The sequence below is a fragment of the Haematobia irritans genome, chromosome 5 (genome assembly GCF_050003625.1).
Source record: "Haematobia irritans isolate KBUSLIRL chromosome 5, ASM5000362v1, whole genome shotgun sequence".
In the NCBI taxonomy this organism is placed as follows: domain Eukaryota; kingdom Metazoa; phylum Arthropoda; class Insecta; order Diptera; family Muscidae; genus Haematobia; species Haematobia irritans.
Window position 1 is genome coordinate 120,559,159 of NC_134401.1, and position 12,257 is coordinate 120,571,415.

General features: G+C 33.1%; 1 protein-coding gene across 3 annotated transcripts in view; it reads left to right on the forward strand.

The window, feature by feature from the left end:
* Positions 1-12,257, forward strand: part of LOC142237433 (uncharacterized) — a 94,247-nt gene that overhangs the window by 39,131 nt on the left and 42,859 nt on the right. For 2 of the 3 annotated variants that reach the window (XM_075308742.1, XM_075308744.1), the window contains one exon: positions 7,796-7,850. The exons of the other annotated variant lie outside the window; for it this stretch is intronic. The gene's annotated coding sequence lies outside the window, so the exon portion shown is untranslated. The remainder of the gene's footprint in view (positions 1-7,795; positions 7,851-12,257) is intronic. 3 annotated transcript variants of the gene reach the window in all.

Sequence of the window (12,257 nt, forward strand, 5' to 3'; positions counted from 1 at the left end):
CCTATCGATATCCAATTTCAGGTAAATTCTATAAGCCCAAGTAGTAAAATCGGGAGATCGGTCTATATGGGGGCTATACCAAAATATGGACCGATACTCACAATTTTTGGCACACGTATTTGTGGTCCTACAATATCTCTAGATTTCCAATTTCAGGTAAATTGAATAAAAACTGCGGTTTCTATAAGCCCAAGAAGTAAAATCGGGAGATCGGTCTATATGGGGGCTATACCAAAATATGAACCGATACTCACCATTTTTGGCACACGTATTTGTGGTCATAAAATACCTCTAGATTTAAAATTTCAGGCAAATTGGATAAAAACTACGATTTCTATAAGCCCAAGACCCCAAATCGAGAGGTCGGTTTATATGGGGACTATATCAAAACCTTGACCGATATAGCCCATCTTCTAACTTGACCTGCCTGCAGACAAAAGACGAGTTTGTGCAAAATTTCAGCACGATTGCTTCACTATTGAAGACTGTAGCGTGATTACAACAGACAGACAGACAGACAGACGGACATCGTTATATCGTCTTAGAATTTCTCCCTGATCAAGAATATATATACTTTATATAGTCGGAAATCGATATTTCGATGTGTTACAAACGGAATGACAAACTATTATACCCCCGTCACCATTCTACGGTGGTGGATATAAAAATTGGTCCACACAAAAATTGGTTCATATCGGTTCATAATCATGGTTGCCATTCGGGCCAAAAATAGTCTACCAAAATTTTATGGTTCTGTCACCAAAATTTTATGTTACAAACAAATGTCAGTTCAAAAATCCAAATTATAACGCATACTTCAAAGTGGAAAATGTTTTCTTAATTCCAAAAAAATTTAAACCAAAGACGCTAAATCCTCAAAATAAGTCTTAGCCTATATTTGAAGCGTTTTCATCTTAAATCTAAAGTTTCAATATTTCAGCTAATGTAAGGACAATTTGTTTAAATCAAAAATTTGTTTCTTTATTTTAAGGAAAATTTGCCTTAGTTCAAAGACATGAGACTTTTAAGGAGGGACGCAAATTTACAAAATTTGTTTCATAAATTTAATGAAAACAATATTTGAAGCAAAGATTATAAACTTTATTTTAATTAAAATTTCATTATTTTAAAGAAATTTGTCCTTAATATTTTGTAAATTTCACATCCTAAAATTTAAGTTTCGTAATCTTTAATATCACGTAAATATGTTTTTCAGTGTAGATACATTTATCACTTGTTTTAAATTCGGGTATAGTTGCTATTAAGGAAAATATTTTATAAGAAAGCGGATTTTGTCTTAAAACAAGTCCTTCCTTCCCCATTCAAATATCGAAAGACTCGTCTTATGGAGGCACTACCTTGTCTCATAATGTCAATTAAATTGGATAATTAAGGTTGTGTTTCTAAAAAAGTGTATGTACCCAAAAACTCCCATACCAAATGTAGAGCTGATCAGCTTGATTGTCAACTAAGAACGCCGGATACACAGACAAAAAATATTATTAACATTTTTCCAATTAAAATTTTAACTGAGTTTTAAAATATATTCAATTAAACATTTAATTGATTCAACAATGTTTTTAATTGAAACAAAAATCAATCACAAAATTTAGTTGTAACAATTAATTTTTTAATTGGATTAATTTTTTTTTAATTGACTTTGGTAATTTATGCTATAATTTCTGCGATTGAAGACACTTCAATTAAAAATTAATATGATCAAATAATTTAGTGATTGAAGACAAAAATTATTTTTTTTTGTGTGTAGGGAGTTAAAATGGTGCCCTGCCATTGAACCGTCAAAAATTATATGCTCTTTTTACTTTAAGAAATTTTTTGTATACATGTGTTATGTCTTGTTTTGCAGTTTGTATAGCACCACATGAACTTCCGTTTTATGTATTCCATACAAGCTGCACACAAATTTTAATAGCATATGACGCCACATTCAAGTATGTGGTAATAGATTTATGTTCTTTTTTAGATCACAACAATTATTAGCTAATGTCTTAGACAGACAGACGGACAATAAAACATAAAACTACAGAGTTGATAGCATACATGAATGCAACATTGGTTTGTCAAACATTACAGGTTTTGAATGTCATATGAGCCGTAAAAACGAAACTTTCGCTTTCGCTTTTTCTCGAGGGGAGGGAGGGACTATCAAAAACCCCAAGCTGCGTTTAATGTAAATGAATGAAAGTTCGTTGGATTTCAGATGATTTCCAGCCATCTGAGAAAAAAACGACTTGTATTTCGTATAAAATATAATTTAACATCGCTTAACAACTTCACACTTTGATGCATTTTTTTTCTGCCTAGTCTAAAATATGTAAAAAATTTTCAACCATTAAGGCAAAAGCATCAAAGCGAAAAAGAAATGCCAGAAAATCAGTTGGGGTCTTACATATGAAAAGCATGTTTCTTTCTGTGTTTTATATGATTTCTATGTTAAAAGAAAATATAAAAAAACAAGATTTCCATGATTATCTTAATTTCCTTCGTAATATTTTTCTCCATATCTTATCGAGTTTTCGCATAATTTTGACAATAAGCAGAGGCAGTAATGAAGGAATAGGTGAGATAATATATTAAAGGTATTATAAGCTTGACAGAAATTTTAAATATTAATATTAATGAACCTCGAAGCAAAAAGAAATAAAGCAAATTGCTAATAATATTAAATTAAAAATTTTTCAAAATAAATAAAAAACATAAACTGATGTGGGCCATATTCACAATGAAAACATATCACCAACATATTTCCAATTAACAAGTATATACAGCCGTAAGTTGGGCCAGGCCGAATCTTATGTACCCCCCACCATGGATTGCGTAGAAACTTCTACGACAGACTGTCATCCACAATCGAATTACTTGGGCTGTGGTAATACTTACCGATGGTAATTTATCTTAAAACTTCTTAACATCGTCTTCTAAATTGTAAGTTAGTCCATACGTGATACAAATAACTACGAACCGATATGGACTTTTGCGTGGTACTTAGAGAGCCAGAATTTAAATATGGAAATTTGCTGCCCCAAGAGTCTCCAAAACCAAATCTGGGGATCGATTTATATGGGAGCTATATATATTTATATATTTTGGACCGATATGGCCCAATTTTGGCATGGTTGTTATATACCATGTACCAAATTTTAACAAGATCGGATGAATTTTGCCTCTCCAAAAGGCACCGGAGGTCAAATCTAGGGATCGGTTTATATGGTGGTTATATAATTATGGACCGATATGGACCAATTCCTGCATGGTTGTTAGAGACCATATACTAACACCATGTACCAAATTTCAGCCGGACCGGATGAATTTTGCTCCTCCAAAAGGCTCCGGAGTTCAAATCTGGGGATCGGTTTATATGGGGGCTATATAAAATTATGGACCCATATGGACCAATTTTTGCATCATTGTTAGAGACCATATACTAACACCATGTACCAAATTTCAGCCGGATCGGATGAAATATGCTTCTCTTAGAAGCTCCGCAAGCCAAATCTGGGGGTCCGTTTATAAGAGGGCAATATAAAATTATGGACCGATATGGACCCATTTTTGCATGGCTGTTAGAGACCATTTACTAACATCAAGTACCATATTTCAGCCGGAATAGGATGAAATTTGTTTCTCTTAGAGGCTCCGCAAGCCAAATCTGGGGATCGGTTTATATGGGGGCTATATAAAATTATGGACCGATATGGACCTATTTTTGCATGGTTGTTAGAGACCATTTACTAACACCATGTACCAAATTTCAGCCGGATCGGATGAAATTTGTTTCTCTTAGAGGCTCCGCAAGCCAAATCTGGCGATAGGTTTATATGGGGGATATATATAATTATGGACCGATATGGACCAATTTTTACATGATTGTTAGAGACCATATACTAACACCACGTACCAAATTTTAACCGAATCGGATGAATTTTGTTCTTCCAAGAGGCTCCGGAGGTCAAATGTGAGGATCGGTTTATATAGGGGCTATATATAATTATGGACCGATATAGACCAATTTTTGCGTGGTTGTTAGAGATCATATACTAACACCACGTACCAAATTTCAGCCAAATCGGATGAAATATGCTTCTCTTAGAGGCTTCGCAAGACAAATCTGGGGGTCTGTTTATATGGGGGCTATACGTTAAAGTGGACCGATATGGCCCATTTGCAATACCATCCGACCCAAATCAATAACAACAACTTGTGCCAAGTTTCATGTCGATAGCTTGTTTCGTTCGGAAGTTAGCGTGATTTCAACAGACGGATGGATGGACGGACATGCTTAGATCGACTCAGAATTTCACCACGACCCAACTTTATGGGGTCTTAGAGCAATATGTCGATGTGTTACAAACGGAATGACAAAGTTAATATACCCCCTTATCGTATGGTGGAGGGTATAAAAAAATGATTGTACACTGAGAAAAATATTAACCTAATATGGAAGATTATGCAACTTAAATTTTTGGAAGCGAAATTTACCCAAAGTTAAGGACAAAATTCTTTAAAATAATGACATTTTAATTAAATGAAAGTTCATAATCCTTGCTTCAAAAATTTGTTTAATTAAATTTAGAACACAAATTTTGAAATTTTCCGTCTCTTTGCAGTAAGGCAAATTTTCCTTAATATAAAGAAAAACATTTTTAATTTAATGACATCGTCTTTAACACAACTGACATATTGCATTTTTAAATTTAAGATAAAATCGCTTCAAATATAGACTAAGATTTATTTTAAGGATATGCATCTTTGGTTTAAAGTTGTTTTTTAACATTAAGAAAACTGTTTTAACCTGTCATAATTTGAGTTTTAAATTGGAATTTGTTTGTACATAAATACCTTTATTAATATATTGCAAAAAGAGGATAAAAATTCGATGAATGAGATCTGTATCTAATTTTAATTTTATTTATCCTAGATTTAAAGCCAGGGAGGTCCGTCAAAGATGTCTTTATTTTAAAGAAGCAGCATCTTTGGCTCGGAATCAATACCAAAATCCTTAAGGGAAGGGCAAAATCTTTGGATCCAAGTAAACTTTTTTTTGAATGTAATTGAAATTTTTTTCAATTAAAAAATTAAGCGATACAATAAAGTTTTTAATCACTATAGAAAAATTAAGTTAATTAAGTCAATGATTGAATTTTTTTAATTTTTATTAAAAGATTAGTTGAAACAATTAACTTTTTAATCAAACCAGGAAAACTAAGTTAAAAAAGTGATGGAAAATTTTTATATTTTTAATTAAAAATTTATTTCAAGCTATCAATTATAAATTAAATTTTTAATTGAATCAATTAAAAAATTAATTGAAAGTTGCTAATAAAAACAATTAATTTTTAATCATGTATTTTTTTATGTCCAATTAAAAAAAATTAATTTCGTGATTGAATCCGAAAAAAATGTATGTCGGGTACATTTGAGGGATGCTAGGAGAAATTGACGAAATTAAAAAAAAAAAAAACAAAAACAAAAAAAAAAGTATATACAGCAGTAATTTCGGCCGGGCCGAATCTTAAATACCAACCACCATGAACCAAATATTAGGGTTTCAGGAGGGCTTGAGGACTTGAGGACACTCCCCGAAGATACATTTAAAGATTTCACCTATGAGGACTATATCAGATTCTGGATTTATAGGAACCATTTTTGTTTGAGTTTTAGAGGAATCATTAACATCTCTTGTAAGTGTGCAAGAAAATTATAAAATAACGTCTTGATTTGAAATCTTAAATCTGTAGAAGTAAAATGTGGAAATTTTACATTGAGTTTCAAGCAATTTTCATGATCAGTGCGCCTTCTACGCCCTCAAGAAGTGAAGTCGGTCTATATGGAGACATTACCAAATGGACCGATAAAAACTTAATCCGATACACGTTTTTGTGAGCATAAAATACCAGAATATTTACAATTTCAGGCAAATCAGATAAAAACTACGGTTTCTAGAAACCCAAGGAGTTAAATCGGGAGACCGTTCTTATGGGGGCTATACTAAAATATGGACCGATACTCACCGTTTTCGGCACACCTCTTTATGAAAATACCTTTAGATTTCCAATTTCAGGCAAATAGGATAAAAACTTCGGATTCTAAAAGCCGAAGAAGTAAAATCGGCCTATATGGGGGCTATACCAAAATAGGGACCGATACTCACCATTTTCAGCACAGCTCTTTATGGTCCTAAAATACCTCTAGATTTCCAATTTCAGATAAATTTGATAAAAAGTACGGTTTCTAAAAGCCCAAGACCCCAAATCGGGAGGTCGTTTTTTATGGGGAGCATACCAAAACATGGACCGATACTCACAAATTTTTGCCACACGTATTTGTGGTCCTACAATACCTCTAGATTTCCAATTTCAGGTAAATTGAATAAAAACTGCGGTTTCTATAAGCCCAAGAAGTAAAATCTGGAGATAGGTCTATACGGGGGCTATACCAAAACATGGACCGATACTCACCATTTTTGGCACACCTTTGTATGGTTATAAAATACCTCTAGATTTCAAATTTCAGGCAAATTGGATAAAAACTACGATTTCTATAAACCCAAGACCCCAAATCGGGAGGTCGGTTTATATGGATAATATATCAAAACCTGGACCGATATAGCCCATCTTCGAACTTGACCTGCCTGCAGACAAAAGACGAGTTTGTGCAAAATTTCTTCATTGCTTCATTATTGAAGACTGTAGCGTGATTACAACAGACAGACAGACTGACGGACAGACGGACATCGTTATATCGTCTTAGAATTTCTCCCTAATCAAGAATATATATACTTCATATAGTCGGAAATCGATATTTCGATGTGTTACAAACGGAATGACAAACTTATTATACCCCCGTCACCATTCTATGGTGGTGGATATAAAAAGTGTTGTTCCATCAAGACAACGCACCGTGCCACAAGTCATTGAGAACGATGGCAAAAATTCATCGAATTGCTTCGTCACCCACCGTATTCTCCAGATATGGCCCCCAGCGACTTTTTCTTGTTCTCAGACTTCAAAAGGATGCTCGCAGGGAAAAAATTTGGCTACAATGAAGAGGTGATCGCCGAAACTGAGGCCTATTTTGAGGCAAAACCGAATGAGTACTACCAAAATGGTATCAAAAAATTGGAAGGTCGTTATAAACGTTATATCGCTCTTGAAGGGAACTATGTTGAATAATAAAAACGAATTTTGACAAAAAAATGTGTTTTTCTTTGTTAGACCGGGGACTTATCAGCCAACCTGTTAATGCATTCTCATGCTTGTCTGGAACGTTTGACATCAAATATTTTCAAAAACTCGCAAGTTTTCTAGAATGGATTTAACATTTATTTCGGCAAAATTTAAATAATTTGTATCAATTTATTAATCCTTAATCTGTTTTTAACCTATTTGAAACAAAAAATAATAAATTTCCCATTAAAAGTATGGAAAAAGCGAGTTATAAAAAACTAACTCAAATAAACTTCCTGTGCAGTTAAAATAAAGAACATGTTTGGTAGAACATTTTTGGAAGCGCTTTTAAAGTTGTGCCTTTAGAAGAACTTCCAAATTTTTTTGCTGGGTAGTCAAGCATGTATAGACTTGTATATTGCGATTTCTTTTCAATGACTCAATTCCCCAAGTTCGTATCTCCTATATCCATAAAGATCGAATAAAGCAAATTAATTATAAATAAAGCCATGCATTTGGACGTTAATGACTTGATTTGATATTAAGCTAACATGAAAAGTAAATTCAAAATTTTTATTTTATTTTTATTATTTTCTTTTCTATTTTAGGTACTACTTTATGTTTTAACCGTTTGGATTGGATTTGAAGTAGTGACTCTAGCAGGTATGATTGTTAATCCTCTTATTGTTATGAATTTCTCAAAGTATTACTTCATAAAATTAAATAAATCAAATTGGCATTTCTAATCAAAAAATATGACATATTTGTGTCTAATAAAAAAAAATACTACAACAAAATTTGTGCGTAAAATTGAAAAACAAAAAAACTTATAATAATAAGCCATTAAATAACCGGCACTCCTCAAAAATATCTCCCACGCATATAATTCAAGGCAATAAATTTAATTAATTTATTATTCTGTACACAAATGTCTACTGTTACTTTTTTGCGATTATGACATTTCGTAGTGGTAGTGATGATCGTGAAAGTAATCTAAAATTCCAATGGTCAAACCAAAACAAATACCATTTGAAAATATTACACAATCGTAGTAGCCCTTGACGTCACTTCAAAATATGCAGACATATCTCCATATCTCTGCCGCCATTCAAATGACAATGACTGTCATATGATGATTATATATATTTCGTTTGACACTTTCGATTTCAATCAAATATGCTCAAATAATCATCATTTTTATGTTATTCAAATAACTGAACTTAACCATAGTACAGAAATGAACCCCCAACTGCCATACAAGAAAAATAAACTACGAAATCAACTTCAAAGTAAAATGCAAATCACGAATTTCTATTAAATCGATAATAAATATCGCATCGTTTAAATAAGCATTTAAATAATCCACTCATCTGGAGACATTAGATCTCGTCAATTATCAATGGTTAATGCAAATGTTAGCTTAATAGCAATGGCTTTACTTGAGTTTTCAGGAGAAAAAGCTTTATTTTTAATTTGCAATAATAAAACGTGCCAAAATAAATCAATATTAGTGAATGGTAAGACTCATACATATGTATTTTGCATTGGTTTTTAGATTCGTAGTAAATATTTTTGACAGTTTGACTTTTAATGATCAAGTGGCTAGTTAGTAGGAATTTTAAATCAATGTCTAGCTTAGTCATTTTGTGTGTATGATGATGAACAGAAATATGTAACAATATTATGAAAAAACTTATTCTCCTTCACCATAAGAAGAATAAACATGCAAACTCTCTCAAAGTTCCTCTCACGAAACTTTTTATTAAGTCTTTATTACTTGGTTATGTCCCTAATATATGGAAAGAATCGTCTATCATGCCATTGTTTAAATCTGATAGTAGACACGTGGTGTCCAATTATAGAGGCATTGCAATGCTCAGCGCAATCTCTAAACTTCTCGAAAAAATATTGACAGACAGTGTATCACATCAAGTTTCATCAGTTTTATCGAATTATGTTATCAATATGGTTTTCGAAAATCCCGTTCAACTGTTACTAATTTACTAGAGTTAACAACTCTCGTTAATGATGGTTTTAGACTGGGAAGACAGACAGATGTGATTTACACAGATTTCAGTAAAGCGTTTGATAAAGTCAACCATAGCCTTCTATGAATGAAACTTTCTAAAATTGGTTTTTGCCCATCTTTAATTAAATGGATAAAGTCTTATTTAAGGGGTCGTGTTCAGAAAGTTAAGTGAGGAGATACGATATCTATGCGAATTAATGTAACTTCTGGAGTACCCCAAGGAAGTCATCTTGGTCCATTTCATTTCATTTTCATTACATATATAGAGCAATAGGTCTAACTCTACAACTTAAAAGATAAATATAAATATGCAACACTTTACGTTTCTCTGCATCAGCTACCTAACCTCAGCTACTTAAATAAAAACTAATGGTATAAACATATATACTCATATCCAATACAAAGTTTCATCTTGGTCCAGTTCTTTTTAGTTTATTTATAAATGATTTGCCATCAATCATTACTCATTCTCATATTTTAATGTCCTTTGGAACAGACTCTGTTACAATCTGACTTGGATGTCTTCAGTAAATGGTGTGATGTAAACCTCATGCAATTAAACATTCTTAAGTGCAAACATATGTCTTTCTATAGACGTAAACGTTTGGATCTAAGTTATTATATACATTAAAAGGAACTTGTGCGTGTTGACCAATTTCTTGATCTAGGTATACTGCTGGATGTAAGATTGAACTTTAAGCAACATATTTTGATGATGATAAACAAGGCGTGTAGTTCTCTTGGTTTTATGAAAAGATGCACGCAAAAAAATAATTCTTTCCTCCCAAACGAAATTTTAGACAAACAAAGTTCGTTTCTCATTTGCTTTTCACTGTAAGGAAGTGTATTTGGAAGAAAAGTATATACTTTTTGTGATAAACGTTTATTCTTTTCCAGGATGTAAAAATAATTTCATAAAGACAAACTAAAAAAAACATTATTTTGCATTTTCCTTCACATCTTTCTCACATCCACGAGGTTTTTTAGTTCTTAACACCTTTTCCTGTAATACCAACAATGTAGAAGAAATTATACAATTTTATAAATTTTTTAATTTTATTTTACCTTTCGCCTGGACGGAGAATCGAACCGCGGACCATGCACTTTGTAAACCAACACACTAACCACTGAGCTTTGTACCTGTTATGGTCATCAATAGATAAATATCCATATAAGTTATATTTATATAGCATAGCTTGCGGCGCCCACGAACCGAATAAACAAAGTTTATTTAACAGAAACACACATTTAGTTTGGCACCGTGGAGCAGTGGTAGCTACGTCCGACTCTCATGCCAGGGGTCGTGGGTTCGATCCCTGCTTCGACCAAAGTTTTTTTTTTTTGCTTTTGTTTTTTTTTTACATATATTCCAGATATATTCGGAAAATTCCGAAAAAATGTTCAACATTACATTGTACTATATTAAATTTTGAACTGTAAAATGTGTCTTATTAAAGACCTAAAGTCAGAAAAGAACAGTGTTTGATATAAACGAAATGAACTGTGTTGTTGTTTCAAAAATAACTTTTTTATTGGAAAAATAAAAATTTTGTAGCAAACGAATTTTTTTGGTGATAAAAGTTTAAAATTTTCGAAGCAATTCAAAAAACTCTAACAAAAGAAAAACGTTTTCGGTACACGTTTTCCAAACGTTTTTTTTCTTTGCGTGTAGTTCTCTTGGTTTTATGAAAAGATGGGCTAAGGAATTTTCTAATCATTTTAATACCAAAAAATTATATATCTCTCTTGTTCGAAGTACGCTAGAATTCGAATAAAATAGAATCAGTTCAGAAATAGTTTCTTCTCTTTTGTCTCCGGACTTATCACAATCTCCCCTCTTATAAAGATAGGCTTGCTCTCGTTAAACTACCTACATTGAGCAGTCGAAGAAAAATGTTAAATTTAACCTTTATTATGAACATTTTAAAGGGTACAATTAACTCGGAATTCATTTTAAGTCGTATGTATTTCAATGTTCCAATAAGACCAACCAGCAACTTTACATCATTGGCAATTCAAAACTTTCAGAGGGACTATGCTAATCATGACTCTCTTCGTCATATCTTTTACGATTTCAACAAGTACTACCACCTTATTGGCCTTTCTGAAAGTAGATGCTATTTAAAGCGTAAAATTATACTATAACAGGTTGGCTGATAAGTCCCCGGTCTGACACATAGATGGCGTCGCTAGTATTAAATGCATATTATTTTTATATAGTACCAACCTTCAAATGATTCGTGTCAAAATTTGACGTCTGTAAGTCAATTAGTTTGTAAGATAGAGCGACTTTTGTGAAGCAACTTTTGTTATTGTGAAAAAATGGAAAAAAGGAATTTCGTGTTTTGATAAAATACTGTTTTCTGAAGGGAAAAAATACAGTGGAAGCAAAAACTTGGGTTGATAATGAGTTTCCGGACTCTGCCCCAGGGAAATCAACAATAAATGATTGGTATGCAAAATTCAAGCGTGGTGAAATGAGCACGGAGGACGGTGAACGCAGTGGACGCCCGTAAAAGGTGCTTACCGACGAAAACATCAAAAAAATCCACAAAATGGTTTTGAATGACCGTAAAATGAAGTTGATCGAGATAGCAGAGGTCTTAAAGATATCAAAGGACACTCCTGAGTCCAACCAACAGTCGGTTGAGTGGACAGCGACCGGTTGAGTGGACAGCGACCGTCTCCGAAGCGTGGAAAGACTCAAAAGTCCGCTGGCAATGTAATGGCCTCTGTTTTTTGGGATGCGCATGGAACAATTTTTATCGATTATCTTGAGAAGGGAAAAACCATCAACAGTGACTATTATATGGCGTTATTGGAGCGTTTGAAGGTCGAAATCGCGGCAAAACGGCCCCATATGAAGAAGAAAAAAGTGTTGTTCCACCAAGACACCGCACCGTGCCACAAGTCATTGAGAACGATGCCAAAACTTCATGAATTGGGCTTCGAATTGCTTCCCCACCCACTGGCCCCCAGCGACCTTTTCTGCAATGAAGAGGTGATCGCCGAAACTGAGGCCTATTTTGGGGCAAAACCGA